This window comes from Sciurus vulgaris (assembly GCF_902686455.1).
Source record: "Sciurus vulgaris genome assembly, chromosome: 7".
Taxonomy (NCBI): domain Eukaryota; kingdom Metazoa; phylum Chordata; class Mammalia; order Rodentia; family Sciuridae; genus Sciurus; species Sciurus vulgaris.
This window is the reverse complement of record NC_136467.1, coordinates 39764839-39792442: the sequence shown is the minus strand read 5'-3', so window position 1 is coordinate 39792442 and position 27604 is coordinate 39764839. Positions and strand designations below refer to the sequence as shown.

At 38.6% G+C, this 27604-nt stretch overlaps 1 protein-coding gene and 1 pseudogene across 2 annotated transcripts in view; both read left to right on the top strand.

Annotated features, from left to right (window-relative positions):
* NCOA7 (nuclear receptor coactivator 7) overlaps window positions 1-27604 on the top strand; it is a 192450-nt gene that overhangs the window by 50673 nt on the left and 114173 nt on the right.
* On the top strand, window positions 1700-7510 carry LOC306666584 (transmembrane protein 170A-like; annotated as a pseudogene). Its single transcript has one exon. The product of its transcript is annotated as a transmembrane protein 170A-like (transcript).

Genomic DNA, 27604 nt, shown 5'->3' with positions numbered 1-27604 from the left:
TTTATTTGTACTGTATTTGATGTATTACCTGTGAAGAATTTTAGTAATAGTTAAAAACAGCCAGGCAACTCAGGAGGCTAAAGCAGAGGCTTGCAAGTTTGAGACTAGCCTCAGCCACTTAGACAGACCCTGTCTTAAAACGAAAAGTTCTGGGGATGTGGCTCAGTGGCAAAGGGCCTATGGGTTCAGTCTGCAGTACCAAAAACAAACAAAAAAACAAACAATAAGTTAAAAAACATATTTATATCTAACCAGTTGATGAAATGTTATCATTACATTTTTTGTTTTATTTGGAAATCTTCTTTCATGTCCTACAAAATAAAGTCCAGAGGAATATTTTTATAGCTTACTCCATGCAAAATTTGGAAATCCATGTGAAATTTGGATGGCTGTTATTTCCATGTTATAGATGTTTGAGATTTAGAATGTGTTATTAGAATTAAAAGGATTTTCCAAGAGCAAAGGTATCGGAAATTCTCTTGCCTTTATCAACAGCTATCAAAAAAGATCAAAAAGACTGCCACAGGTAGAGTCAGTGGTACAGCACTTGTGTAGTACGTGCAAGGCCTTGGTTCAATTCCAGGTTCCACCAAAAAAAAAAAAAAAACAAAACAAAAAACACAATAAAATAAAGTAAAATAATGCATAATAAAATCCAAGTTCTCTGGTAAAGAGAGCTGCTGAAGTGGGTGGTTGATTATTGCCATGTTATGAAGTTGGTTTCACGTCTGTGAACGCAAAATGTGACGTGTTACGTATATAGTAGAGTTCATGATAGGAAATGCCAATTCTTTTTATTTGGGGGAAAACAAAGCAAGTGTTCAGGTGTAGGATATTGTTCATTCCCAGGGTAGTTGTCCTATCCCCTCCACCCCGCAAAGCACCTTGTATCATTCTTTCAATTAATGAACTGCTATCAGGTGGACTTTGATTCCTCTCATGGTAAGGTTGTAGGGCAACTTCACTTAAGATATTGGTTCCTTTTAATCTATATGGCATGCGTGGCCAGATTGAAGGGTTATATCAATTCATGAAGTTTGACATAGATAACATAATTTCCAGTACTTTCATAATTTCCAGCATGCTTTCCAGTACTGAAGGTTGTTCATTTTCTTATTCATTTATTGATTCATTCATGCCCCACCTTTAAGATACCCTAGAAAAACAGTACAAATGCAATGTGATGTACAGCCAGCCTTGTTTTGATCCATTCCAACATTATCACATTCAAAGAAATAAGTATAACAGAGAAAATAACCTAAAATAATTTCAATATTTACTTCTCCTCTCAGAAAACATTCAAGGTGGGAATAAATGCATTGTATTTAATAAAACAGTTAAAAGTTCTCTTTTCTCATGTCTCTGATCTTTTACATGGCTCTCGGCTGCTTCCCCAAACTCTCTCCTTCTTAAAATGTACCCAGAAACTCTCCCCGAATCCAGCCAGTACATCTCGTGTCCCCTTCTCTCCCTTCGGGTCTTCTATTTCTTCTCCCCTTCTCTACCATTTGCATTTTTCTCCTCCTCCTAATTCAATCCTCACATCTACACAGAAGCCCAGAACCAGGGAAAGGGAAAATGGAAAGCCACAGTTACCCTTAGGAGCAGCACATTGAGTGGGGCCAAGGTTACCCATATGTTACTGCTTCCTCTTTGTTCCTCTTAAAAAAATTATAAAATACTATTTAAAAATTGAAGGTCCTGACTACACAACATAGAAATTGGCATGAAAAACAGGACACTACATTGCAAGCTATTAGCTGTCTGGCTGATTCAGAACAACTTCATGATCCGTGTTACGAAGGGATTCCTTTCATATTTCTCTCTGTTCCTGAGTGGAACACACAGCAGCCCCTCCAATGACAAAACCCTTCCTATCCCTCAACTCTAAAATTATATAGGATTTCACATGGAAACACAAAAATGTGGTAGTTTTGCATAACACTCACAGAAGCGATTTACTGAAGCCAATTATTGCAGCAATGCCAGGTGAAATGAGCGGGCACAGTGCCAATGTATGACTCAGTGCAAGTTCTGCCGCAGCGGATCAGCACCATATGTCAGAGACCTCAGCTCACTGATGATCCGAATTGATCTGAGAATAGAACTTTGTGCTGTATGGAGCAGAGATTATAAACAGTACCATGGGCCCAAAGTGAGGATGCACGAATGGATGGTGAAAGGAAAGGAAAACACTCTAAGTGACAAGGAGGCACATACCTTTTTGAGGGAGAAAAGCTGCCACCACCTCCTGTTTTGGTGGGACTGTAAATCAGTGCTATTCCATCTTCTAATTCACCAAGGTGAGCCTGACGTCCAGATTTTTATGTAGAATATTGCCATTTTTATGCTCATCATTCAGTCCTTTTGACCTCTAAAAAGTGTTCCTGGGCTAGGCGACCATGCCAAAAGGTGTCCAGTCATGTATCTCTGATCAGCGAAGAATAAGACTACATGTTCTTCTGGATCAGTCTCACTTCCATCTTCTCTGCCTTGTTCCAGATTGGTTCTTTGACAACCTTTAGAGTTGAGTGTTTTCTGATTCTCAGACACCAGCAGTGTGTCCAAAATTTCAATTCAGTTTTAAGAGGTCAGTCCCAAAAGACTGCCCTTATCTGTTCAGGTGCCAGTCAAAAACCCCCAATCCTGGGGCTGGGGTTGTAGCTCAGTGACAGAGCGCTTGCCTAGCACATGTGAGGCACTGGATTCAATACTTAGCACAACATAAAAATAAACAAAGGTATGATGTCCATCTACAACTTCAAACAAACAAACCCCAATACCCAGTTCACATGTACTTTTGTTCATCTCTCCAAATTTGGCGGTTAATTCTCATGATCCCTAACTCAGGTCTACATTTCACTAGAAGGACTTGCAGGACTCAGGAAAATAACTTACTTATGGTTAGCAGTTTGTTATAAAAGACACAACTCAGGGCAGCCCAGTAGAACAAATTCTCAGAGTAGGGGCATGTGGAGGTGGCACCAAGCTTCCCTGCCTTTTCCGGTACACCACCCTTCCAGCACCATAATATGTTCATCACCCCAGAAGCTCTGGAACCCAATCCTTTAAGAGTTTTAATGGAGGTTGCTTTGTGTAAGCATGACTGATTGAATCATTGATGACTGATGATTCAATTCAGTCTTCAGCCCCTCCTCTCTAGAGGTAGTGGTGCTAAAAGTTCCACCACTCTAATCCTGTCTTGGTTTTTCTGGTGACCACTCCCATCCTGAAGTCTCAAGGGATCTCTCCCTTCCAGCCTTGAGTCAACCCATTAGAATACAAAGATGCTTATCATTTAAGATTCCAGGTGTTTGAGGAGGTCTATGCCAGAAACTGGGGGACAAAGACCAAATCTTTATTTTTGTTATATCTCAGGTATTAGTTGTGATTGATTTAAGAGCAAACTGGAATGCTTGGAAGGTAATCACTGATAGATTTTTCAAAGGGCAGGACCAAGACTGATATGATTGAATGGTCTTCAGTCTGACAAAGATCCCTCAGAAGTAGGAAAGCAAGGCCAGGATTTTCCTCAAAATTTCTGTTTGTTTACCCTTACATGGAAATGAATTGTCCATACTCCAGCATTCTATCCTAATTTTCAGGACTTTTGTTTGTTTTTGTGCTAAGGATTGAGCCCAGGGGCACTTAACCACTGAGCCACATCCCTAGCACCCTCAACACACACACCTTTTTTGTGTTTTATTTAGAGATGGAGTCTCACTGAGTGGCTTAGTTCCTCAATAAGCTGCTGAGGCTGGCTTTGAACTCTCAATTCTCCTACTTTAGCCTCCCCAGCTGCTGGGATTACAGGTGTGTATCACTATGCCTGACCAGAAAATTTTTCAGAGTAGGTTTTACCAGTCACCCCACGAATTCTGCTTCTCATCAGTGTCATTTCCCACGGTAACAACTAGTATATATGTCAACTGGAAAAAAATACCTCCAAGATATTAAATGGACATTTTGGATACAAACCAACTAAATTGAGGGTGTCTGCCAAATTGATTTTTAAAAATTTATACCAGATATTAGAGGATTCTTTCTGAAAGTGTCTAAAATGTCAGGATAAGTTATGAGACCACTTCTAGTTTATAACGTAGAAAGCACATTAACATAAAAAGTAAGCATATATGTCTAAAACTGTAAAAAAATTAAATTAATGGAATATCTTTTTTGAAGTGGGGGGAAGGCAAGAAGTTGAGCTAGTGCATACTCTAATTTTATGCTACTCCTAGTAGTATTCTGTTAGCAGGTCTGTCTACTGATCATAAACTATGTTTCACTTACTAGGCTTTCAGGAGAGCACTAATTTGCATACTAAAGTGATTATTTTTAAGTCTACTTTTTCTAACCTCTCTTGGGCTCCATGTTTGCACAGTTTAAGCAGTTAATAGGAAGATAGGTTAACATTAGAGATCAGAATCTCTGACGTCATTGTATTTCTGCATGAGACTTTTCAAGGTAGCTATGCTTTAATTGCCTGGATTGGCTAAAGTGAATATAAGAAAAAGAACTTTCTCTGAAAGAATTATGTCGCTGAAACACATTGCTCTTGAAACGTACCGTACGTCCTTCTCCACACCATTGCTGCTGGGGCTAAAGGACCTAGAGAAAAACCTGGGTGTCAGCAAATTTTCTTCTTTGGAAGAGAAAATGATCATGGAGGCCATTCCTGAGCTGAAAACCTCCATCAAGAAAAGAGAAGACTTGGACGCTGAGTCGACCGAGGTGCGGGGAGCGAAGTTGTGCAGCACTTTCCTTGCTCCCCTACATCTTTCTGCGGTGAATGGCGGCGGGATGGAGAGCGAGTGGAGCAGCGGTGGCAGCAGGGGCCCGGCCAGACGCCTGCAGCAGACCCTCAGCCTGAAGCTCATGCCGCGCAGATGTGGTATGGTGTGTTCCTGTGGGCACTGGTGTCCTCCCTCTCCTTTCACGTCCCTGCTGGATTACTGGCCCTCTTCACCCTCAGACATCACAAATATGATAGGTCCATGTCTGTAAGAATCCTGTTGATGGGCATCGTGGGACCAATTACTGCTGGAATCTTGACAAGTGCAGCAGTTGCTGGAGTTTACCGAGCAGCAGGGAAGGAGATGATACCATTTGAAACCTTGACCTTGGGCACTGGACAGACATTCTGTGTGGTGGTGGTCTCCTTTTTACAGATTTTAGCTACTCTATAGCATACACCCTTAGACTGTGAAGTCCAACCCAAGTTTTCTAGAATCCTCAGAATACATGATGGAGGGTAATGTTTTTTTATTTCTTCAAGTGGGAGCAACTTGGTTCAACAGGAACGTGAAGAACATTTCAGATCTTTCTTCAGTTTGAAGCTGCAGCAGTTGAAGATCTTTTCGAACTATCATTCTCAACCAAAACAAAACAAGTTTCTTGGTCTTCTTTTTGTAGATTAAGTTTTACACACATACTTTTACCTAAGCCAGGCTAGCTGTGCCTTTGGGTTGACCTCCCTTACACTGAAATATCCCTTAGTAAATTTGGTAAGAAAATACATATTTCATGAATGTTGTATATTTCAGAGAAACTGGGCAATATTGGTGTATTTCACATGAACAGAGTATGCTGCATTAAAATCTTAATCTGATCTTGATTAAAATTTGGCAACTCTTCTTTCACTGTATCTTCATGACAGTAAAGCCAACTAGGTTTTGGCTGAGTATAGCTTTGAGAGCAAATTTGGTGAAATATAGTAGGAAATAAATTGAAGTATAACTTAAGTAGTGGCTGTGGGTCCACTGTTAAAATAGATAACCGGTGAGAATGTGACATTTTATGTATAACTATCTTGACCTCTGATTTTTTAATATTTTAAGAGATGTGAGTTTGTTTTTTTAATTTGATCAAAAGAAGCTAGCTAATTGACTTTTTTTTTTCTCTTTTTTTAGAGACAGGGTCTTGCTATGTTGCCTTGCTGGCCCCAAACTCCTGGGCTCAAGTAATACTCTTGCCTGGGCCTCCTGGGAAGCTGGGGCTTCAGGCATGCACCATTACACTGGCTGACACTTAAAAAAAAAAAAAAAAAAAAAAACCTATACTTATTCCTAATGCTTTTATTTTGACTAATTTTATTTAGTTTAATTAGAAGTATACATACCCTTTCAAGCAGCTGAGTTGGAAATTTTAAGCAAGATTGTTTAGAATACTCTTCTGATACTGAGGCATGAATAAGATACTGAAGACATTCTGCTGTAGATTTTCTTAGTGACTGGGGTTTATTGATGACTTCAGAAAATTATAGAAATACAGCTGAAGCTAGAGTTTGGTTATTGATTCTTTAGTCTTGATGTGTTTATCTGGTGGTGGCTCTTCAGCCCACTTGTGCAGTATTTTTGAGTATCAACTCCCATTAAGTGCTTAAAGTTTGATTTTCAGATCTGTCCCCAGTCTGCCCTTTACACTTTTATTCAAGAGAATTGATATCCTTAAAGAGAATTAAATATCAGATTTTATGAACTCAATTTTAGCTATTTTAATTTTTATTCTACTGTCTTTCTTTTTTATTAAAAGGCCTGAAAACTGTGATCTTCAAAAGGGAAAGGATTGCAAAAATTAAGTAACTTGATCCTTACCACCTAAACTGTTATGTATAGATACAATCAATGTTGTTACCTGTTTTCAAAATAGCTTCTGATAATTAACCCTGACATTTTTTTCTCTTTCCACACTTTTATTTGGTGCATTATAGTTGTATATAATGTTGGGATTTGTTGTTACATATTTGTACGTGCCCACAATATAACAATATAATTTGGCCAGTATCACTCCCCAGCACTTTCCCTCCCCCTGTCCTTAACTTTGACATTTTTAAAGGAGAACTTTCATTAGGAGATTAAGGCTACCAACCCAGGAGGTCATATGCACATGAATCTATTCTATTTAAAACAAAATGCACTCTGGCTTCTGATTAGAAGTAGCCAGGAGAACATATGCCAGTGGAAGTCATAGAGAAAATTTATAAAGGAATTGCAAAATTAAATGGACATTTTCCTTTAACAAATTAGACCTCTTGTCAAATTAAGAACAGCTAAATTTCCTTTTAAAATCCCCAACAAAAAACTCAAATCTAAACTGGGCATGGTGGTGCATGCCTGTAATCCCAGTGACTTAGGAGACTGAGGCAGAAGGATCACAAGTTCAGGTCCTATCCAGAGAACTTGGTGAGACCCTGTCTCAAAATAAGTGAAAAAGACTAGGGTGGTAGCTCAGTGGTAGAGCACTCCTGGGTTCAGGCCTCAGTACTGTAAAAAAAGAAGCTCAAATCTTTCTTCCAACAAATATTTAAAGATTGCAGTTTTCAGTTTAAGAAATCCAGGTATTATATCCCTCCTTATGGGAAATGATTTTGATCATTCTATTGAAGAATGTGTCTTTCTTGCCTAAAACATACTTTTGGATAGGTCACAAACGTGGGCCAGTAGTTGGGTCCTTTCCCCTGAAATCTCATTTTTGAGCATATTGATCTATGATTAAATTGTTAGTTGTTTTTTTTTTTAAGAGCCAAGACAAAAATTTAGACATTTTGAAAGCTATTTCCATCTGTTTCTTATTTGATTATTACTCTTTAAAAACTTAAATATAAATTGTATCTTCAAATTGTTAAATGTTTCCTCCATCCCAGTATGTGAAGCATTTTCTTATGAATAAATGTATAGATTGAATTGTGTAGCTTGAAATGTTTTCAGGGGAAAAGTATTTGAATGCTAAACAAAGAATGTATTCTACTTTGGTTTTCTCTTTTCCTTCCTTTTTCTTTCTCTCTTCTTTGTCTCAAATACAGATTTATTTGCAGGTAGTTGCCCAGATGGAAGAATGTTGGCATTTATGTTGAACATTTTACCTTATATAGTTTTGGGAGAATTTTTGCCAACAACTGACTTTCTTTTTTTTTTTTTTTTTTTCTTTTTTTTTATTTAAACAAATGGGATACATGTTGTTTCTTGATTTGTACATGGAGTCAAGGCATACCATTGGTGTAATCATAAATTTACATAGGGTAATATTGTTTGATTCATTCTGTTATTTTATTTTTCCCTTCCCCCACCCCTCTTTTCACTCTATACAGTTCTTCCTTCCTCCATTCTTACCACCCTCCTTATCCCTAACCCTAAACCAAAACCCTAACCCAAACCCTAACCCTAACACTAACCCCTCCCACCCCCCGTTATATGTCCTCATCCACTTATCAGCGAGATCATTCGTCCTTTAGTTTTTTGAGATTGGCTTCTCTCACTTAGCATGATATTCTCCAATTTCATCCATTTGCCAGCAAATGCCATAATTTTATCATTCTTCATGGCGGAGTAATATTTCATTATATATATACATATATAATATATATATATTATGGCATATATATATATATATATATATATATATATATATATATATGCCACAGTTTCTTTATCCATTCATCAGCTGAAGGGCATCTAGGTTGGTTCCACAATCTGGCTATGGTGAATTAAGCAGCTATGAACATTGACGTGGCTATATCTCTGTAGTATGCTGATTTTAAGTCCTTTGGGTATAGGCCAAGGAGTGGGATAGCTGGGTCAAATGGGGTTCCATTCCAAGCTTTCTGAGGAATCTCCATACTGCTTTCCAGAGTGGCTGCACTAATTTGCAACCCCACCAGCAATGTATGAGTGTACCTTTTTCCCCACATCCTCGCCAACACCTATTGTTGCTTGTGTTCTTGATAATCGCCATTCTAATTGGGGTGAGATGGAATCTTAGGGTAGTTTTGATTTGCATTTCTCTTATTACTAGAGATGTTGAACATTTTTTCATATATCTGTTGATTGCTTGTACATCTTCTTCTGTGAAGTACCTGTTCATTTCCTTAGCCCATTTGTTGATTGGATTATTTGTATTCTTGGTGTAGAGTTTTTTGAGTTCTTTATAGATTCTGGAAATTAGCGCTCTATGTGAAGTATGAGTGGCAAAGATATTCTCCCACTCTGTAGGCTCTCTCTTCACATACTGATAGTTTCCTTTGCTGAGAGAAAGCTTTTTAGTTTGACTCTATCCCAGTTGTTGATTCTAGCTTTTATTTCTTGTGCTATGGGAGTCCTGTTAAGGAAGTCTGATCCTAAGCCAACAAGTTGAAGGTTTTACCTACTTTTTTTTCTATAAGATGCAGGGTCTCTGGTCTGATTCCGAGGTCCTTAATCCATTTTGAGTTGAGTTTTGAGCAGGGTGAGAGATAGGGGTTTAATTTCATTCTGTTTCATATGGTTTTCCAGTTTTCCCAGCACCATTTGTTGAAGAGGCTATCTTTTCTCCATTGCATATTTTGGCCCCTTTGTGTAGTATGAGAAAATTGTATTTATTTGGGTTTGTGTCCATGTCCTCTATTCTGTACCATTCATTGATCTACCTGTCTATCTTGGTATCAATACCATGCCGTTTTGTTACTATTGCTTTGTAATAGAGTTGAAGATCTGGTATTGTGATACCCCCTGCTTTGCTCTTTCTACTGAGGATTGCTTTAGCTATTCTGGGTTTTTTATTCTTCCAGATGAATTTCATAATCGCTTGCTCTATTTCTGTAAGGTACATCATTGGGATTTTAATTGGAATTGCATTGAATCTTTATAGCACTTTTGGTAGTATGGCCATTTTGACAATATTAATTCTTCCTATCCAAGAACATGGGAGATCTTTCCATCTTCTAACGTTTTCTTTAATTTCTTTCTTTAGTGTTCTGTAGTTCTCATTGTAGAGGCCTTTCACCTCTTTTGTGAGATTGATTCCCAAGTATTTTATTTTTTTCAATGCTATTGTGAATGGGGTAGTTTTCCTAATTTATCTTTCTGAAGTTTCATCACTTATGTATAAAAATGCATTGGATTTATGAGCATTGATCTTGTAACCCTGCTACTTTACTGAATTCACTTATGAGTTCTAAGAGTTTTCTGGTGGAATTTCCAGGTTCCTCTAAATATATAATCATGTCATCAGTGAACAGGGATAGTTTGAGTTCTTTTTTTCCAATTCGTATCCCTTTAATTTCTTTGGTTTGTCTAATTGCTCTGGCCAGAGTCTCAAGAACAATATTGAATAGAAGTGGTGAAAGAGGGCATCCTTGCCTTGTTCCAGTTTTTAGGGGGAATGCTTTCAGTTTTTCACCATTTAGAATGATATTGGCCATGGGCTTAGCGTAATGGCCTTTACAATGTTAAGGAATGTTCCCACTACCCCAATTTTTTCTAGTGTTTTGAGCATGAAGGGATGCTGTATTTTATCAAATGCTTTTTCTTCTTCTATTGAAATAATCATGTGATTCTTAACTTTTAGTCTGTTGATATGGTGAATGACATTTATTGATTTCCAGATGTTGAACCAACCTTGCGTCCCTGGGATAAAACGCACTTGATCGTGGTGCACTATCTTTTTAATATGTTTTTGTATGCGATTTGCTAAAATTTTGTTGAGAATTTTTGCGTTGATGTTCATTAAGGATATTGGTCTGAAATTTTCTTTCCTCGATGTGTCTCTGTCTAGTTTAGGTATCAGGGTGATATTGGCTTCATAGAATGGGTCTGGGAGGGTTCCCTCCTCTTCTATTTCATGGAATACTTTGAGGAGTATTGGAATGAGCTCTTCTTTAAAGGTTTTGTAGAACTCGGCTGAGAACAACTGACTTTCTTAGAGACAAATGTAACCACCTCTCCCCCAGCTGTGCTTCTACTCTCCCCACCCTTTTTAATGTGGGGAGGCAGCCCCCAACCATTAAAGCTGATTTCTTGATTCTTTAATAGGATTCTGGGGTAAAGGCATTTTGTGAACTTAAGTTCATAAACAAAAGTATAATAAATATTATAAGAAAGATCTTTCTCTGTGCTATTAACTTATTTTTTTTTTTGCAGCAAGATACTAATTCACGTGAAATGTTTAAACTAATGAGAAATAGTTCTCGCAAATAATGAACTTTAAATCCATCCTTATGGCTTTTAAGTTTTTAATGGTATATTGACTTTTGATTCCAACGTCCTTCTGATTGCTCTGCTTTGTATGGAGTTCTTATTACACTGCAGCACACATCACCCATCCCTGAGGAACCATTTCCTGGAATGTGAAGCCCTGGTGCCATCAGTGATCAACATGCAGAACGTTTTGTGAACTTGCATTTCTTTTTGTACATTCTGTAAGGCTGTTTGTGACCAAAATCAGCATAACATTTTGTATTGTGTTACTTCACTTACTGCTACGGTCAAAAGGATCAAATCTTTGTACGATAGAAAATTATTTACATTTTATTTTTCTACTGACATTTCTAATTCAAGTGTAAATCTTTATCAATAAAGAATTACTTTAAATCCTGAAAAGAAAAAAAAAAAAAAAAAAGGAGAAGACTTTGTCAAGAACATGAAATGAAGCATCTATCCATGAGCAGACAGTTTCCTTAATTTATTAAGGCATTGTGTCACTGAAAACATTTCATATCCATTTGTATTTTCTCTTGGATTGAAGATGGGTATTATATCAACACTATCATCCCTTCCAAATTTGTGGCTGAGCTCTAGGGGCAACAGTAAAAGCAGACTTTAGTTTTTTGTTTTTGTTTTTTTCTTTTTTAAGAAAGAAAGGGAAAAAGAGGAGGAAGGAAGGAAAGAAATTGCTATTTTAGTATAATGTGTGTTATTGAAATAGTCCCAGTCCAGTTGTATGCTTTGTATACAACTTGTTAAATGGTTGGAGCAACAGATTCTTTTTGAGTAAAAAGACATTTCTATAAAATGACACCCTCCCCCCAAAAAAAAAATTTCTTTTTTTTCCCCCTTTGGTACCAGGGATTGAACCCAGGGGTGCTTAACCACCAAGCTAAATCCCCAGGCCTTTTTAAGTTTTAGTTAGAGACAGGGTCTTACTAAATTGCGAGGCTGGTCTTGAACTTCAGATCCTCCTGCCTCAGCCCCCCAAGTCACTGGGATTATAGGTGTGTGCCACCATGCCCAACTTAAAAGATTTCTGTACATGCTAAGGAACTCTAATAAAAGAAAAAAAATTGTAACAGTTTCCTGGCTCTGTAAGTAATCATAACCCTGAATAACTGATTTCAGTGCAGATTGAAGTGATTAGATGTGGAAATGAGATGTAACTTAAAAACTGTTAAATTTTTCTTCCACCATCCCCACCTTCAAAAGCCTGTTTGGAGACACAACATAAAATGAAAGCTAGCAGAGAACTTTTTAAAGGATCATAGACAATAATGTTACACAGACATGCTAATGATTTGAACATGGAAACTGAGACAGGGATAGGATGCCCATTTTATAATTATTTATAACTCAAAAGTTGAGTTAGCCAGAATAAGGCTGAGTAATAACCACTGAAGATGCCCTGGTCCTAATCCTCAAGACCTGAGAATGTTCCTGTTTATGGCAAAAGAGAACTTGTAAATGTGACTAAGTTAAGGATTCTGAGACTGGGGGATTATCTTGGACCATCTGGGTGGGTCCTGTATCCATTCATAAGTGTCTAAGTAAGAGAGAGGCAGAGGGAGGTTTGACTACTGAGAAGTCATTGTGTCATTAAGGACAGAGGCTGTGCTGCTGACTTTGAAGATTTAAGAGGGAGCTACAAGAACTGCAGCTCTAAAAGCTAGCCTCTGGAAGAAGTGGGCTGGGCTTTGGCTTCAGCCAGGTGCAGCTGATTTCAGACTTCTGACATTAAAAGAGTAAAAATTGTGTTTGAAGTCATCAGTTTGGTGGTAATTTGTTGCAGCAAACACGGGGAATTAATACAGCCAGTTAGTTTAACAATAATAAGCCAAATGTGACACATGCATAATGCCATTATAAAGCAAAAAAGAAATCAGCAACTCCTCTTGGCATTTCTATCTGTGGGCTTTTATTAATTTCTGCATTCCTGTGTTTGTCACCTTATTCTTGGTTGATAAGCTGTAAACTTCCTAATATTTAAGTATTACATTTATAGGACTGTGCTCATTGCTCTTACTGCGACACAATTATTTTATTACCTTGACTGGATTTCCTGTTCTGGTTCCTATCCTCAGTTTATAGCTGAGATAAATAAAACTTGTAATGATTCAACCTCATGATTTTTCAACTTTAAGATGGGTTTAATGGAGAATTAAATGCAGTTTGACTTATAGTAGTTTTGACTTGTGGTTAAGTTTTTCAGGAAGTAACTCTGCCTTAGGTCAAGGAGTTACCATTGTCTGTATAAACACTGTCTGTACCAGTGATTTCCCCAGAATGTTTTCAGGACCCTGACCCAACAGGACTTAGAAGAGAGAACTGTGCTCTCACATGGGCAAACTATATATCCAACAAAAGCCTGTCTTGTTTCGTAAATACAAGGCAAACATTCTGCACAGTGTGCACCATTCCGTAGCATTGTCATTGTAATCCTGGTACTGGGGAGTACTTGTCAGGTCTCTGAAATGTCCCATATCCCACCCCAACATGCCTTGGAATGAGAATTTGCCACTGTTTCTTGCATCTATGCTTAGGTTACTGAAGACCCCTAAGATCTGCTGAGCCCCTTTGTTCTAGTAGCACAAGGAAGTTCTAGGAAAGGGAAATTAGATTTTTGTGGCTAGCCTTTGATTAGTATTCCATTCATTGGTCTTTATTAGAATGTAATGTTCCTTGAGGCCAAGCATACATTTAAATGTATGTGCGCTACATAAGAATATATCAATAACTATCAAACTCAAAGCAAAAGGATCTCTTTTCTAACTGCAGTTGTTCTTTGAAACCAGAATTATTTTCATATTTACTAGTATATTTCATTGGAGGGGAAAATCACATCATAATTAGACAGAGCAGGGGAAAAAGGACCCAAATCTCAAAGTGGGACACTAGAATCTGGTACATCTATGGATTTTTTTTTTGTACCAAGAACTGAACCCAGGGGTGCTTAACTACTAAACCATATCCCCAGCCCTTTTTATATTTTTTATTTAGAAACAGGGTCTCACTAAGTTGCTTAGGGCCTCACTAGGTTGCTGAGACTGACTTTGAACTCCTGATCTTCCTGCCTCAGCCTCCAGAGCTGCTGGGATTATAGGTGTGCACCACTATGCCCAGCAACTCTGGATTTTTCCAGCAATTACTCCCAAATATTTAAATTTTCTTTGACTATAAATTCATGAGAATTTTCCTCAAGTGAGGTTTTTCTTTTCTTTTTCTTTTTTGTTTTTAAACTATTTTTCTCCCTCCACCTTTTTTGATTTTCTTTAGCATGTATCACAATTAGGGATTTGCAGTTGAAATTGAAAACTAGCCCTCTATTTATGAAATCACACAATGAAATAGAATGTAAGGAGTCACATTTTTCTGGAAGTAATAAATAACTTTGTACTGGTGACTAAGTTCATAGGGAAGTGAAATAAATTATTTACAAGTAGTGAGGAAGAGAATGGGAACCTACATGAACATTTGGGATTTGTCAAATATCTTCTTTGTTGACATATGTATATGTGTGTGTGTGTGTGTGTGTGTGTGTGTGTGTAAAATTTTTATATGTTCTCTCTTTTCCTTGGATAAACAGGAATCCCCAAGTAAGAATAATAGCCCACAACAAATAAGTAGCACAGGTTGTACAATTTATTCTTAATCATAAAAAACAAAAAATTTGAGGCTATTATTTTTATTTCAAGGTCAGGGGACTTGAGGCTTAAATTTGATAACTTGCCCAGGGATGTGCACCCAAGGAACAAAAGAAGATTCAAACAAAAACGTGTCTGCCCAGATGCTGAATTCATTCCATGGTAGCACTGTTCCCCCGAACTCTGGAGGGAGTAAAATTCAAGGTTGGACAACCTGGAAAAAACAGCCTAGATCCTAAAGGTCAGAACAGTATAGTGAGAGGGTTGCAGCCAGAATAGCCACGAGGAAAAACCAGAGGAAGGGCCCTGAGGGAGCTGGATCAGTTCTGTCTGATTAAAAACAGAAGACAGGGGGGTGCTGCTGTCCAAAAATTGAGTGCAATAGCTGGACTCATGAGAAAGAATAAATCACCCAATGAGATCTAGCAAATCGTTGCCATAGCTGCTGACATTTAATTTTTTTTTTTGTTTATTGGCTTTATAATTACAAAGTAAAATATGCTTGCTGAACCCAAAAATTCAGTAACACCAAATTATATAAATGTACAAGTTCTCTTCCTTTTCCCATTGACCAAAAATTTTCCGGTACACCCACCCAAACCTATATAAAGATATACCTCTAACATGTAATAGTTGTTGGTTTGGGGACATTTTGCTATATTCACAAAAATAAAGTCATGCTATAATAGCATTCTGTAACTTTTTTCATGTATCAATGGTCTATCTACATCTTTTATGTTAGTACTCAGTTTTTCTATAGTAGCAATTTTTGAGATGAAATTATATGTTAAAGAGGTCTATACTGTCCTCATGTTGATCAATTTTGACATTCTCTACTTTCTGTAGTTATCAGACCTAAATTGTAGGGTAGTATGTTTTTTGTTTGGTTGACATTTGGGGTGCTTAGCATAACCCTTGTGTGTGGCTGGTGTTTTATCTTGATCTCCGTACCTTCCCAGGTCTGGGGCTCTGTGGTGGAAGGAAAATGCAATCTGATATGCCAGATGGAGGAAAACAGGGACGTGCCTGACTCCTGGAAAGGTTCAGCTTGAATTTTAAAAAATATTTTTTTAAACGTCAAAACAACTTTAGCACATTTCCTAATCTTCTCAGCCAAATATAAACTTTTAGAACCAGGCAGGACCTTGAAAATCATTTCAGCCTCTTGCTTTTGTTTACTTAGAAGCTCCAGAGAGTTTATCATTTCCATAGAAGGTCAGAGAGCTGATTCCTAAGAGAACCAAGGCCAGGACCCAAATCTGGGTTCCAGTCTTCCTGGAAGTGTGGAAAGCCCACAAAATTGTCAGACCATTCAGCCTTAAATAGGTCATAGAATTTCCAAAGTCCAGTGGATTTTATTTGAAAGTCAAAATAGACATGTATGCTATAAACAGTTCTCAAGGAGGCAGTCCTGGGAGGTCCCTTGGCAACTGATTCTGACTTCTTTGTGAATTTCTGCTCCATAACAACTCTGCCCTGTGACCTTGGGAAATGGCCCTAGTTTCTCTCAGCCTTCCTTTTCTTATCAGTGAAACAGATAAAACTGCCTGCCTCCCAGGACTTTAGTAAGAGAACATTTATAACATACATGCCAGGGTTTCTGCTTCCTTAGTCAGCTGTAGTTGTTGTTAGAAGAAAGCCTTTTCAAGCTCTTTATAATTATCTTTTTGAAAATGTTAACTCAGTTTTTTTTGACAAAAGTGTTAAATTATTCTTACATGAAAAAGAAATCTTCAGAAACTAAATGCTCAAAATTTTTTGAAAGGCACAGTGGTGCATGCCTGTAATCCCAGTGGTTTGTGAAGCTGAGGCAGGAGGATTGCAAATGCAAAGCCAGACTCAGAAATGTGAGGCCCTGAGCAACTTAGCAAGACCCTGTCTCAAAATTTTAAAAAATGGAAAAAGGGATGGGGATATGACTCAGTAGTTAAGAACCCCTGGGTTCAATCCCTGGTGCCTAAATAATAATAATAGTGATAATAATGATAATGTTTGAATACCTATTTGCATTTAAGTGATATAAAATGTTTAAAGTACAACAGAGAACAGAGTGGACAGCAATCTTTTTACTCTGTTTCCACCATCCCCAGTCCCAGCTGATAACTTCCTTTTTTTGCAGACTCACATTATCAGTTTTTGTGTGTGTGGCCTTGTAGACATATCATATGCATATACTAATTGTTCAACATTTCCGTCTGTACCCTTCCTTCTGTTTCTTGCTAATCAGGCTATTGTAGCTCTAAATCAGGGCTGCCCCAGTGATGATAGGAGTGTTCTTTGTGTATGTTGTCCAGAAGAATAGTGCTAGCACAAATCCCCTGAGCTCTTGAAATGTGTTTCTTACAACTGATTTTTAAATTTTTATTTAATTTTAATTTAATAAGCATAGCTGATTGGCTAATGGTTACCTATGGGACAATGCAGTGCTATGGCATGTATTTCATAGGCACTTGGTCCCCAAATTATGAAATTAAGGAAAGAGGTATACCCCTGCTTTAATGTTAAAGGATTCTATAGTTTATTACATTTCAAATGATATGTGGTAAGACTATTTTCTTTTTTTTTTTTATTTTATTTTATTTTATTTTATTTTATTTTATTTTATTGTAAACAAATGGGATACATGTTGTCTCTCTCTTTGTACATGGCGCAAAGGCATACCATTTGTGTAATCATAAATCCACATACAATAATGTTGTTTGATTCATTCTGTTATTTTTTCCCCTTCCCCCCACCCCTCCCATCCCTCTTTACCCTCTATACAGTACTTTCTTCCTCCATACTTGCCCCCCTCCCTAACCCTAACTCTAACCCTAACACTAACCCTTCCCTCCCCCCCATTATGTGTCATCCTCCATTTATTAGCGATATCATTCGTCCCTTGTCTTTTTGAGATTGGCTTATCTCACTTAGCATGATATTCTCCAATTTCATCCATTTGCCTGCAAATGCCATAATTTTGTCATTCTTTATGGCTGAGTAATATTCCATTGTGTATATATACCACAGTTTCTTTATCCACTCGTCAATTGAAGGGCATCTAGGTTGGTTCCATAGTCTGGCTATTGTGAATTGAGCAGCCATGAACATTGATGTGGCTGTATCTCTGTAGTATGCTGATTTTAGATCCTTTGGGTATAGGCCAAGGAGTGGGATAGCTGGGTCAAATGGAGGGTCCATTCCAAGTTTTCTAAGGAATCTCCACACTGCTTTCCAGAGTGGCTGCACTAATTTGCAGCCCCACCAGCAATGTATGAGTGTACCTTTCTCCCCACATCCTCGCCAACACCTGTTGCTTGTATTTTTGATAATCGCCATTCTAATTGGGGTGAGATGGAATCTTAGGGTGGTTTTGATTTGCATTTCTCTTATTACTAGAGATGTTGAACATTTTTTCATATGTTTATTGATTGCTTGTACATCTTCTTCTGTGAAGTGTCTGTTCATTTCCTTAGTCCATTTGTCGATTGGATTATTTGTATTCTTGATGTAGAGTTTTTTGAGTTCTTTATAGATTCTGGAGATTAGTGCTCTATCTGAAGTATGATTGGCAAAGATATTCTCCCACTCTGTAGGCTCTTTCTTCACATTACTGATAGTTTCCTTTGCTGAGAGAAAGCTTTTTAGTTTGAATCTATCCCAGTTATTGATTCTTGCTTTTATTTCTTGTGCTATGGGAGTCCTGTTGAGGAAGTCTGGTCCTAGCCCGACATGTTGAAGATCGGGACCTACTTTTTCTTCTATAATCTGCAGAGTCTCTGGTCTGATTCCAAGGTCCTTAATCCATTTTGAGTTGAGTTTTGTGCAGGGTGAGAGATATGGGTTTAGTTTCATTCTGTTGCATATGGATTTCCAATTCTCCCAGCACCATTTGTTGAAGAGGCTATCTTTTCTCCATTGCATATTTTGGCACCTTTGTCTAGTATTAGAAAGTTGTATTTATTTGGGTTTGTGTCCGTGTCCTCTATTCTGTACCATTGATCTACCTGTCTATTTTGGTACCAGTACCATGCCGTCTTTGTTACTATTGCTTTGTAATAAAGTTGAAGTTCGGGTATTGCGATACCCCCTGCTTCATTTTTCCTGCGAAGGATTGCTTTAGCTATTCTGGGTTTCTTATTCTTCCAGATGAATTTCATGATTGCTTGCTCTATTTCTGTAAGGTACGTCATTGGAATTTTAATTGGGATTGCATTGAATCTGTATAGCACTTTTGGAAGTATGGCCATTTTGACAATATTAATTCGGCCTATCCAAGAACATGGGAGATCTTTCCATCTTCTAAGGTTTTCTTCGATTTCTTTCTTTAGTGTTCTGTAGTTCTCATTGTAGAGGTCTTTTACTTCTTTTGTGAGATTGATTCCCAAGTATTTTATTTTTTTCGATGCTATGGTGAATGGGGTGGTTTTCATAATTTCTCTTTCTGAGGATTCCTCACTTATGTATAAAAATGCATTGGATTTATGAGCATTGATCTTGTAACCTGCCACTTTACTGAATTCACTTATGAGTTCTAACAGTTTTCTGGTGGAATTTCCTGGTTCCTCTAAGTATATAATCATATCATCCGCAAATAGGGATAGTTTGAGTTCTTCTTTTCCTATTCGTATTCCTTTAATTTCCTTGGTCTGTCTAATTGCTCTGGCTAGAGTCTCAAGAACGATATTGAATAGGAGTGGTGAAAGAGGGCATCCCTGTATTGTTCCAGTTTTTAGGGGGAATGCTTTCAGTTTTTCACCGTTTAGAATGATATTAGCCATGGGCTTAGCATAGATGGCCTTTACAATGTTAAGGAATGTTCCCACTATCCCTATTTTTTCTAGTGTTTTGAGCATGAAGGGGTGTTGTATTTTATCAAATGCTTTTTCTGCATCTATTGAAATAATCATGTGGTTCTTGACTTTAAGTCTATTGATATGGTGAATTACATTTATTGATTTCCGGATGTTGAACCAACCTTGCATCCCTGGGATAAAACCCACTTGATCGTGGTGCACTATCTTTTTAATATATTTTTGTATGCGATTTGCTAAAATTTTATTGAGAATTTTTGCGTCAATGTTCATTAATGATATTGGTCTGAAATTTTCTTTCCTCGATTTATCTCTGTCTGGCTTGGGTATCAAGGTAATATTGGTTTCATAGAATGAGTTTGGGAGGGTACCCTCCTCTTCTATTTCATGGAATACTTTGAGAAGTATTGGAATGAGCTCTTCTTTAAAGATTTTGTAGAACTCAGCTGAGAACCCGTCTGGTCCTGGACTTTTCTTTGTTGGTAGGCTTTTGATGACCTCTTCTACTTCATTACTTGAAATTGATCTATTTAAATTTTGTATGTCCTCCTCGCTCAATTTAGGCAATTCATATGTCTCTAGAAACCTGTTGATGTCTTCGAAATTTTCTATTTGGTTAGAATATAGATTTTCAAAATAGCTTCTAATTATGTTTTGTATTTCAATCGTGTCTGTTGTGATATTTCCTTGTTCATTCCGAATTTTGGTGATTTGGGTTTTCTCTCATCTTCTCTTTGTTAGAGTGGCTAAGGGTTTATCAATTTTGTTTATTTTTTCAAAGAACCAACTATTTATTTTGTCAATTTTTTGTATAGTTTCTTTTGTTTCAATTTCGTTGATTTCAGCTCTGAGTTTAACTATTTCCTGTCTTCTACTACTTTTGGTGTTGGTCTGTTCTTCTTTTTCTAGGGCTTTGAGCTGAAGTGTTAGGTTGTTTATTTGTTGATTTTTACTTCTTTTATTGAATGCGCTCCATGAAATAAATTTTCCTCTAAGTACTGCTTTCATAGTGTCCCAAAGATTTTGATATGATGTTTCTTTGTTCTCATTTACCTCTAGGAATTTTTTAATTTCCTTCCTAATATCTTCTGTTATCCATTCATCATGTAATAGCAGATTGTTTAATCTCCAGGTGTTGGAGTAGCTTCTGTTTTTTACTCTTTCATTTATTTCTAACTTCAAACCATTATGATCTGATAGAATACAAGGTAGTGTCTCTATCTTCTTGTATTTGCTTACATTAGCTTTGTGGCATAATATATGGTCTATTTTAGAGAAGGATCCATGTGCTGCTGAGAAGAAAGAGTATTCGCTCTTGGTTGGATGGTATATTCTATAAATGTCCGTTAAGTCTAAATTATTGATTGTGTTATTGAGATCTATGGTTTCTTTGTTCAATTTTTGTTTGGAAGATCTGTCCAGTGGTGAGAGAGACGTGTTAAAATCACCTAGTATTATTGTGTTATGGTCTATTTGGTTTCTGAAATTGAGAAGGATTTGTTTGACATACATGGATGAGCCACTGTTTGGGGCATAGATGTTTATGATTGTTATGTCTTGCTGATTTATGGTTCCCTTAAGCAGTATGTAATGTCCTTCTTTATCCCTTTTGACTAGTTTTGACTTGAAGTCCACCTTATCTGTAATGAGGATGGATACCCCAGCTTTTTTGCTGAGTCCATGTGCATGATATGTTTTCCCCCATCCTTTCACCTTTAGTCTATGTGTATCTCTTTCTACGAGGTGAGTCTCTTGCAGGCAACATATTGTTGGATCTTTCTTTTTGATCCAATCTGCCAGTCTATGTCTTTTGATTGATGAGTTCAGGCCATTAATATTCAGGGTTATTATTGAGATATGATTAGTATTCCCGGTCATTTGGTTCATTTTATTTATTTATTTATTTATTTATTTATTTATTTATTTATTTATTTATTTATTTTGAGACGACTTGGTTCTTCCTTTATTTGACAATTCCTTTAGGATGGTTCCTCCCATTGCTGATTTGTTTCTTTGTTTTTCATCTCTTCCTCATGGAATATTTTGCTGAGAATGTTCTGTAATGCTGGCTTTCTTTTTGTAAATTCTTTTAGCTTTTGTTTATCATGGAAGGATTTTATTTCATCATCAAATTTGAAGGTAAGTTTTGCTGGGTATAAGATTCTTGGTTGGCATCCATTTTCTTTCAGGGCTTGAAAAATGTTGTTCCAGGCCCTTCTAGCTTTTAGGGTCTGGATTGAAAAATCTGCTGATATCCGTATTGGTTTCCCCCTGAATGTAATTTGATTCCTCTCTCTTGCGGCCTTTAAAATTCTGTCTTTATTTTGTATGTTGGGCATTTTCATTATAATGTGCCTTGGTGTGGGTCTGTTGTAATTTTGTATATTTGGAGTCCTATAAGCCTCTTGTACTTGATCTTCCATTTCATTCTTCAGATTTGGGAAATTTTCTGATAGTATTTCATTGAATAGATTGTTCATTCCTTTGGTCTATTTCTCTAAGCCTTCCTCAATTCCAATAATTCTCAAATTTGGTCTCTTCATGATATCCCATAGTTCTTGGAGATTCTGTTCATGATTTCTTACCATCTTCTCTGTTTGTTCAACTTTGTTTTCAAGGTTAAATATTTTATCTTCAATGTCTGATGTTCTGTCTTCCAGGTGTTCTATTCTATTGGTTATGCTTTCTATGGAGTTCTTAATTTGGTTTATTGTTTCCTTCATTTCAAGGATTTCTGTTTGGTTTTTTTTCAATATCTCTAACTCTTTATTGAAGTGATCTTTTGCTTCCTGTATTTGCTCTTTTAACTGTCGATTGGTGCGATCATTCAGTGCCTGCATTTGCTCTTGCATCTCGTCATTTGCTTCCCTGAGCATTTTAATTATGTACATTCTGAACTCCCTTTCTGTCATTTCTTCTGCCATGCTGTCGTTGGGTTTCATTGATGTAACATCTAGATTTGTTTGCAGCATTTTCTTTCCTTGTTTTCTCATATTGTTCAGGTATCAGTTGACCGCTGTGATATTGCAGATTTCCTCTATTGTCTTATAATATCCCTGAAGATTTCTATTATATCCCCTCTTAGTCTTCAGTAGCCTGAAATCTTGGAGGAAGTTGATAATGCAGTGTTCCACAAGGGAGCTGACTCCCTAGGGGTGGTGGCCTTCTGGTGGGGTATATTCCCTGCTAGTGGGCAGAGGTACCTTCACTTGCTGATGAATGGTCATCCAGAAGGGAAGTAGGTTGTGGGCTGATGCAAGACCAGTTTGGGCCTGTGTCTCTGATTTTATGGTCCTTTTGGGAGAACCTCACCCAACAGGGAGGAGTCACCTGGTGGGGAGGTCTCGCTGGTCGGTTTTCCTCCCAGAGGTTCCGTTCAATTCACAACTACCGCCTGGGCTGGGCAGCCTTCTTCTGCAATGATCCCAGGGACCCGGACCTACCTCCTGGGCCTGGAAGCCTCACCCTTCACAAACGAATCTCCTTCGGCTGCCTCTCCTCAGAGAAGCTGCCTGCAGTCCTGGAGCCTTCGCTCCGCCCCTCAGTTTGTCTGTGGGGCCCTTCCACCAAGAAGCCGTCTAGGACCCTGCTCTGCACTTTTCACCTGGCTATGCGGCCCCTCCTCTGAGCAGCCACCTGGAGCCCCTTACAATCGCTCCGAGTCCCAGTGACCCGCCACACGCCTTTTCCTCCGGCAGCCACCTGTTGTTCCGTGCCATCGCTCTAAGACCAAGTGACCCACCACGTACCACTTTCTCCACCAGGCAGTTTGCAGAGATCTGGTGCGTCACGAGTCCCAAGAACTCACTGTGCACCTTCTTGTCCCGACTGCCTCCTGTAGCCCTGGTGCAGTCACTTCGAGCCCAAGCACCCCGCCGCGCTCCTCCTCCTTCTCCAGACAACCCCCTATGTTCAGGAGCGGATGCTCTGGGGCCAAACCACTCACCACGCTGTTCCACCGGATAGCCGCCCAGAGCCCTGGCGCAGCTGTTCCAATTCCAAGCGACGTGCCGAGCCCGTATTTCTCCTTCTCCTCTGGGCAGCCCCCTGTGTTCAGGGGTGGTCACGTTCAGTCCAAACAGCTCACCAAGCACCTTCTCCTTTGGGCAGCCTCCCAGAGCGCGGGTGGGTTGCGCCGAGTCTAAGCGCTGTGGTGAACAGCCACCTCTTCAATGCTCCCAGCTGTCTGCGGTCACTGCTCCGGCGGGGGGAGGGGCGCCTCGCCGGCAGTTCTACTTTGCAATGATCCCTGCTTTCGGGGTTACCGCCCTGTCCGGGGGCTACCGCCCCGTCCGCCTGCCCAGTGGGAAACAGTCACCCAGCTTCTTTGAGTTGGTCCCAAGTCTCTCAATATCTCCTTTTCTTGAGTCCTGAACCCACGCTGCTCCTCCGGATAGCCGCCCGGAGCCCTGGCGCAGCTGATCCAATTCCAAGCGACGTGCCGAGCCCGTATTTCTCCTTCTCCTCTGGGCAGCCCCCTCTTCAATGCTCCCCGCTGTCTGCGATCACTGCTTCGGCGGGGGGAGGGGCGCCTCGCGGCCGTTCTACTTTGCAAAGATCCCTGCTTTTGGGGCTACCGCCCCGTCCAGGGCTCCTGCCCCGTCCGGGACGTCTGCCCAGTGGGAGATTCTCGCCCGGCTGGTTTGAGTTGGTCCCAAGGCTCTCTATATCTCCTCTTCTTGAGTCCTGAGTCCTGGAGCAACACGAAAGGCAGCCACCCTCTAGTCCGCCATCTTGAATCTCCCCTATTTTCTTAATATTAGTGAAAAAACTCTAGAGTTTGAATCATTTCAATTACCTGTGGCTAGTGTATTTTCATTTTAAATCAATTATCAGAATAAGGAGATGGGCGTTTATTTTTGAGAACATGCTGGTCATCGGAGAAAGCTATAAAAACAGGCATGTTTGTAGGAAAGCAGATTTCAACCAAATTAGAGCATTGACTCATCTGTCCATTCACTCAAGAAGCAGTAATTGAGTGACTGTGTGCCTTGCATAGGTCCTGGAAGCACAGCATTTTTTTTTTTTTATTGTAAACAAATGGGATACATGTTGTTTCTCGATTTGTACATGGAGTCAAGGCATACCATTTGTGTAATCATAAATTTACATAGAGTAATGTTGTTTGATTCATTCTGTTATTTTATTTTTCCCTTCCCCCCACCCCTCCCACCCCTCTTTTCCCTCTATACAGTCCTTCCTTCCTCCATTCTTACCACCCTCCTTATCCCTAACCCTAAACCAAATCCTAACCCTAATGTTAACCCCTCCCACCCCCCATTATATGTCCTCATCCACTTATCAGCAAGATCATTCATCCTTTAGTTTTTTGAGATTGGCTTATCTCACTTAGCATGATATTCTCCAATTTCATCCATTTGCCTGCAAATGCCATAATTTTATCATTCTTCAGGGTGGAGTAATATTCCATTGTGTGTGTGTGTGTGTGTGTGTGTATACATACATACATGCCACAGTTTCTTTTTTTTTTAATTTGTTCTTTTTTTATTAAAAATCATAAATTTACATAGGGCAATGTTGTTTGGTTCATTCTGTTATTTTTTCCCTTCCCCCCATCCCTCCCACCCCTCTTTTCCTCTATACAGTCCTTCCTTCCTCCATTCTTACCACCCTCCTTATCCCTAGCCCTAAACCAAACCCTAACCCTAACGCTAACCTCTCCCACCCACCATTATATGTCCTCATCCGCTTATCAGCGAGATCATTTGTCCTTTAGTTCTTTGAGATTGGCTTATCTCACTTAGCATGATATTCTCCAATTTCATCCATTCACTTGCAAATGCCATAATTTTATCATTCTTCATGGCGGAGTAATATTTCATATATATATATATGCCACAGTTTCTTTATCCATTCATCAACTGAAGGGCATCTAGGTTGGTTCCACAATCTGGCTATGGTGAATTAAGCAGCTATGAACATTGATGTGGCTATATCTCTGTAGTATGCTGATTTTAAGTCCTTTGGGTATAGGCCAAGGAGTGGGATAGCTGGGTCAAATGGGGTTCCATTCCAAGCTTTCTGAGGAATCTCCATACTGCTTTCCAGAGTGGCTGCACTAATTTGCAACCCCACCAGCAATGTATGAGTGTACCTTTTTCCCCACATCCTCGCCAACACCTATTGTTGCTTGTGTTCTTGATAATCGCCATTCTAATTGGGGTGAGATGGAATCTTAGGGTAGTTTTGATTTGCATTTCTCTTATTACTAGAGATGTTGAACATTTTTTCATATATCTGTTGATTGCTTGTAGATCTTCTGTGAAGTACCTGTTCATTTCCTTAGCCCATTTGTTGATTGGATTATTTGTATTCTTGATGTAGAGTTTTTTGAGTTCTTTATAGATTCTGGAAATTAGCGCTCTATGTGAAGTATGAGTGGCAAAGATATTCTCCCACTCTGTAGGCTCTCTCTTCACATTACTGATAGTTTCCTTTGCTGAGAGAAAGCTTTTAAGTTTGACTCTATCCCAGTTGTTGATTCTAGCTTTTATTTCTTGTGCTATGGGAGTCCTGTTAAGGAAGTCTGATCCTAAGCCAACAAGGTGAAGATTTGGACCTACTTTTTTTTCTATAAGATGCAGGGTCTCTGGTCTGATTCTGAGGTCCTTGATCCATTTTGAGTTGAGTTTTGAGCAGGGTGAGAGATAGGGGTTAAATTTTATTCTGTTGCATATGGAAGCACAGTATTTAAAAGCAACTTCCTGCCCTCAAGAAGTTTGCCCTGTAAGCACTCCCAAGAGCCTCATCGCCTGGCGCCTTCTGTGTTGCTTTCCACCAGTCAGCACCGCACCCTAGGGAAGGGACCATTGCAAAAGTGCAGAGAGGAACTTGCTCAAGGCCTGGCCTTTGATTGTTGCCAGGGTCCCAAACTCTTTTCCTTTAGTAAAGGAAAAAGCTTCAGAGGAAAAACAGTTTTCATTTAACAAGAAATTTAGTGATTTCTTTAGCATCATCACCTCATTCACCTCTCAGTCTGCTGACTGTGAGCAGGGACGCTAGCAGGAAGAAAATGAGGTATGGTTGTATCCTCTAAGTGCCTTCACTATTTTAATGTAAAAAAGCCGAGAGAGTCAAGAATAAAAAAGTTCTTCAATATTCCATTATGGGAAGATACAAATAGGAAGTTCAGAATCATCACGTCATTCTTCTGCGCTCGGGGAAGGTCTCATTGGTGTCCTTTCCCTTCTCTTCTGGCTGTCATTTATCTTTCTCAAACCATGATTGCTTCTTGGTTTTAGCAATCATTATTCATTTTATTTTCCTATATTTTGAAATGTTTCTAGTGTGAACATGTGTTACTTTCATAATAAAGAGCCATAAATAATATTGTAAAAAGTAGGCAGACGGAGATGATGAAAGGCTGACCTGGTCAGTGGGAACAGAGATCAAGAAGAGAAGGTGAATTGGATGAGGAGAGATTTAGGAACTAGAACTGTCAGTGCTACAATAGTGAGAGAGGGTTGAATTTAAAACATTTGTTTTATGTAATTGTGATTTATTTTAAAGAAAGGAAAGTACAAATAAAGGTTTGGAGGTTTCTGTTTATTGGATTTTGAACTTGTGCTCACAGCAATCCAATGTTACATGTCTATTAATATTTTTTCAGTCAATCATCTGTAAGATGACTTGCCAAGTATTGTTTTTAGTTCACAATATAAATAAGTGTATAGTTGATGTCATTTAAAAAGCTTTCGTGAAATAAGTGGAAGGTTTTTTTTTCTGCAAGACCATTTTTTCCTCTAGTTTACCTTAATTTAGTGATAACAAGTCCCTATTGTGAGAATTAATTACCATGGTAGATACTGACTTGAAAAACAAAAGAGAAGGCCTAGAGAACAAAAGTTCTAAAGAAGAATGTTTGAAGAGCATCAGCCATACCACATCATTCACCTTTGGAAAAGGTGTCAAAACTACATTTCTGTGCTGAAATGAGGGATTTTACAGGTTTCCATAAACCCATCTGATTTCCAGTTGCAAGATCAGAATGTTCCAATTATATGTATAACCACCATAGAAATAAATCCTCAGCAGTACTCTAGTCAAAAGACGTAGATGATTATAGAATCTCTCAAGAATTAAATTGTTCTGTATTTTCTGTTACACAAGTTTGTTTGCTGGCCTTTTTTTTTTTTTTTTTTTTTTCCCTGAAAAAAAACTCTGTTTGACTGTATATGTGTTGACAATA